The sequence below is a fragment of the Denticeps clupeoides genome, chromosome 16 (assembly GCF_900700375.1).
Source record: "Denticeps clupeoides chromosome 16, fDenClu1.1, whole genome shotgun sequence".
Classification (NCBI taxonomy): Eukaryota; Metazoa; Chordata; class Actinopteri; order Clupeiformes; family Denticipitidae; genus Denticeps; species Denticeps clupeoides.
In genome coordinates, this window is record NC_041722.1 from 2,693,426 (window position 1) to 2,698,463 (window position 5,038).

At 40.4% G+C, this 5,038-nt stretch overlaps 1 pseudogene; it reads left to right on the top strand.

Annotated features, from left to right (window-relative positions):
* Nucleotides 1-3,768: 3,768 nt before the first annotated feature.
* Nucleotides 3,769-3,867, top strand: LOC114766454 (uncharacterized; annotated as a pseudogene).
* Nucleotides 3,868-5,038: the final 1,171 nt, after the last annotated feature.

Sequence of the window (5,038 nt, forward strand, 5' to 3'; positions counted from 1 at the left end):
CCGCGCTTATCAAGCGTTGAAGCCATCACAGGCAGGTCAGAGTGTGATTAACCTTGCTTGGCGGAGTTTTAAATAAGTTTACTCACAGGGATTTACCACAGTGGTGGTTCATTCAAATTTTGGATGCTAAAACAGGACAATGAAATTGACAGGATTTGTACAGTTATTGTACAGGAATTGTGTATGAAAATTCACAAAAAGTAAGGTCAAGTAAGATCTTGCCAAGATCTTACTTGGTAAGAGGTTAATGAGAGCCGATTTGAACTGACAAAAGAATTGTTCAAATTGATCTCCCTTTAAAAATGAACAAACAGCACCATACTTAATGTCTAGTCTTCATGCTTTTATTACATCCCCATTAATGCAGATAGTTTGTTAACATGGAAGAGACTATGTGACGACCACATCAGCCCAGTACTGATGAAAATCCAGTTTCAGATTTTATTACTTTTAATACTTCAGGGTAATCATGCTCCAGTCTGACATCAACGTCTCTGCTGCTTCTGAATGTCCAAAAAAAATTGTGCTCATGACTTGTGGTGAAAACTAATCACAAGACATTGGATAAGCCTGTCATTTTTTTTCCATTACTCGTAATTGTATTTTGTCATCGTACTTGTTGCATGACGTGAACTGGTGTAAAGATGTTAAGAGTTGGGGCCATTGAGAAAAAAAATCGATGCTTCCCTGGGATAGATTGTAATCTAGGAAACCCTTTTCTCTAATTTCTTTAAAATGGTTTTGCAAAACTGTTGGTATGTTTATTATAAGTGTAATTTTTTTTGTAGTTTTGACAGATTCATAATAAAATGCATACACCACCTGCTGTGTATAGAAAATTAAGCCTGTCGGGAGATGTTTGCCAAAAACTACTTTCAAAGTCTTGAGGGGCTGATTTGGAAAGCAATTGTTCCAAACTACCGCAGCTTTCCAGTTGGAAAGCTGGAGTGGCAATGCTGTCATATTGATCCTTGCTTAGGGGAGATTCACATGACACAGTTTGCGAGTTACTTACAGCATATTTTATGAATGTGCTCCATTTTAAGTACATGAAATGAATGTTAAAGCAATTGCTGCTAGAGAAAACTACCCTCTTGTGGGTGATTTCATTGTAATTCCAGCCCTGTGCATGACACATCTTTTCCTTGCTGTTTGCAATCCCTTTGTGAAGGTAAGATTCCTCAGAAAGACTCTAATTTCCTGTTCTTAATCGGTTGCCTTTGCCCCATCTGTAGATTGTAGATTGATTCTTCCTTTGCAATCAATCTGCCATTGTTGCATCTTGTGTGTGTGGGGTGGTAATGACGATGCCACTAGCTGGTTATATTTAGATGTAAATGCCTGTTTATTTCCCCTCATTTCCACAATAACGCAGATTAAAACATTACATCACTCTCGTGATGGGGGATTTATTGTGAGGCCTGGTTCTCCCAGGGATGTTAAATCATGTAAGAAAATGAAATGCCGAGGCTGATGTTGCCTCAGATAAGACACAAGTGTGGTAATAAACAAATATATTATCCTAGTTTGGTATACAAATATGTGTGGACATGCTAACTTTCATATTCACAGGTGTCTCAGCAACCATATGAATATCATTAGGTCAGCAAGTCCATTGCTGTGTTGGATCACAGCTCGTCTTATTTCATGTTTAATGTTTAAAGTGAAGTGATTGTCACATGTGATACACAGCAACACAGCACACGGTGCACACAGTGAAATTTGTCCTCTGCATTTAACCCATCACCCTGAGTGAGCAGTGGGCAGCCATGACAGTCGCCCGGGGAGCAGTGTGTGGGGGCGGTGCTTTACTCAGTGGCACCTCAGTGGCACCTTGGCAGATTGGGTTTCGAACTTCCTTAACCGCTAGGCCACCACTGCCCCGCAGCTGAGATGTCTCTGCGTGGCCCTTGGGGATAAGTAATTGCATGAATTAATACAGTTTTTCGAAGATTGTTATGCTTGTGTAGGTCTAAACTGCAGTACAGTATATTAGGACCCTACTCTATGACTCTTCTCTTTATTATGTACTATAATCTTTTTTTTTCAAATAATAATAATAAGATGGAAATGGGTGGAAGTAGCCAAGTGGGTTCAACCAGGCTATAAACCAGAAGACTTTACTACCATTGTGTCCCTGTAACTACTGATTGTAAGTAGCTCTGAATAAGGGCGTCTGATGATAAATTCTGTAAATGGAAATGTAAAAATGGTGAAAAAAGCACCTACCCAAAGTACGTTTTTGACTTTATATTGAATGAAACCACACCCTCTTCATCAAGGAGCCATCCAAAAGTTATATTGGACATAGGAGGTTGGCCACATCTCAGTGCATCTGTGCAAATGTACTGAAAAACATTCTCTACTGAAAAGAGTCTCCATATATACTGTAATTTCAGAAGAATTCTTTTTGACTGACACTCTGTTTTTGCACAGATCCACAGATACAGATTTTTGCTGAAAAAATTGGTTTGTTGGCTTTCAGGCAAGATTGAGATGCAAACATGATTTTTATGACATAAATGTAATGAGCCTAATGTGTGTGACTGGGGATACATGTATAATGCACAGAAATCCACATCAATGATTCATTATGTGCACTGAAATCAGCTCCCACAAACAATGTATAACCTCCTATTTCTTTTGTTTGTCTTTGAGAAAATTACATTCTGTGGTTGAGAAAATGTCATTAGTGAACAAAATGACTTTCTGACGTTGTCATTGACAAAATGCATTTTGTGGATGAAATCAATAATAACATGTGATTTCTGAGAAAAAAATAAATTGATTACTTCTTGGTTTTTGGAAAAAAATATTTTAACAAAATGCAACAAGGTCTAAGTTGATTTTAACATTATACAATTATACAAAGGGTGGTAGTAGCCTAGTGGGTAACACTGAAGACCCAGGTTCAAATCCCACTTCCTACCATTGTGTCCCTGAGCAAGACACTTAACACTAAGTTGCTCCAGGGGGGACTGTCCCTGTAACTACTGATTGTAAGTCGCTCTGGATAAGGTCGTCTGATAAATGCTTCATGCTACCACCTGACAAGCCTGACAAAATAGCGAATGGATGTCACGTGACTCGTCCCCAAGCATTCAGGGTAATTAAAGGGTCCATTTAAGGAGAAGAGAAAATGCACTGTCTCATCACACTCTGGTGAGAAAAGCCTCTTTTCTTTACCAATACATACCTCAGAGAGATGGAGAAGAAATGGCTGCAGGTATTTGTCTCCAGCAGTCGGCCAATTAACGTCTGGCACGTAATGCCTCCACATGTGGGGCAACGTGCAGTCTGACAAGTTAGTGCTCACCTCTGTTTTCAATCACATCTCATCAGGGAAAAGAGAAAACTAAAGGAGGACAAAATTATTCTTCTTCACATCACAGTTGGGATGGAAGTTTTTTTCTCTCGCTCTGTAAACTATGAAAGAAAAACCCTTGGGTAAGAACAGAAGATGACGGTTTTGTGTCATGCATTGCTAATAATTCTTTTTATTCATGTGTCACCATCACGTTGTGACACTAAATTAATCTGGGTTCAGATTCAGAGAAGCAGAGTTCAGAATTAGCTGGCAAAGTGCAAACATCATTAAATTTACATTCCCCACTGTCTTCTTTGTTTATTTCAGAATGGGAAGGGTTCCACATTATTTTTTGATTAATAGCAGTAGCAAATACATTTTTTAAGAATGGGACCAGTGTGTTCCAGCTTTATGGGAAACACACTTCTCAGCCTCCTTGAAAGGGCGCTCAAGGAGACGTCATACTTACCTGGCAGGGGAGATACCGTGATCAAGAAGGCTGTTCACCCAGGGCAAGGTTCAGCCATTGCAAATGTGTGAATCTCAACTGCGTAATTTACATTTTACATTTTACATTTACAGCATTAATCAGACGCCCTTATCCAGAGCGACTTACGATCAGTAGTTACAGGGACAGTCCCCCTGGAGACACTCAGGGTTAAGTGTCTTGCTCAGGGACACAATGGTAGTAAGTGGGATTTGAACCTGGGTCTTCTGGTTCATTGGCGAGTGTGTTACCCACTAGGCTACTACCATCCATTTCTGGTAGTGGGGGACTGCGGTTGGCGTTCTCCCATGACTTTTGGGGGGCAGTGGGGGCCTAGCGGTTAAGGAAGAGGCCCCGTAATCAGAAGGTTGCCAGTTTGAATCCCGATCCGCCAAGGTGCCACTGAGGTGCCACTTAGCAAAGCACTGTCTCCCTCACCAAGGGTGATGGGTTAAAAGCAGAGGACACATTTTGTTGTGTGCATCTTGTGATGTGCTGTGTATCACAATGACAATAACTTCACTTTCACTTTTATCCAAATGTCAAACCTCTGATTGAAAAGGAATAATGCCATGGAACAGTGGACCAACTTTCTCTTTTACACAGCTTTGTGTGGCTGGATGGAAGCATGACAATCTTGTCTACATGTGGCTTTAATATGGAGTTGGACTATAGGGTTTGGCTTCAACTCTTTGGGAAGGTTTTCCACAAGGTGCAGTAATGTGTTCTAAATCAGTATAACTATTAATCTGAAGGCGATCAGAGCTTTGTGCAAGTTCCTACACACTCAACAATGTAATTTCTCTGTTGGAACAGGAGGGGAATAAGAGCTCCCAAACCCTTCCTTCAAAGTTGGGAGCATGTGCTGCTGTGTTTCACAATGACAATCACTTCACTTCACTAACAGTGATTCCCATCCTTGAGAGGTTGCCATTGTGTCTCTTTCAGCCATTGTTGTCTTATGAGTACACTAGGAGTGCTGGAGAATATAGAGCTGGAGTGTGCATCAAATATCAAACATCACAGTCAAACACTGTGTTGACCAGTCAGTCAGCTGGTCAGATCAGATTTATCCCACTGATTTAAAGCATGCGAACATGATCCATCTGCTAAGTCTTATTTAATGCTAGGAAAATATGGCCACCATAATAATTTTTTTAATGATGTATCAAAAGATGTGCTTGGCTGTGCTTCTGACCAGAGTTTGACTTCCCTGCAGCAGCTGGAGTCCCTTTTATCACTGG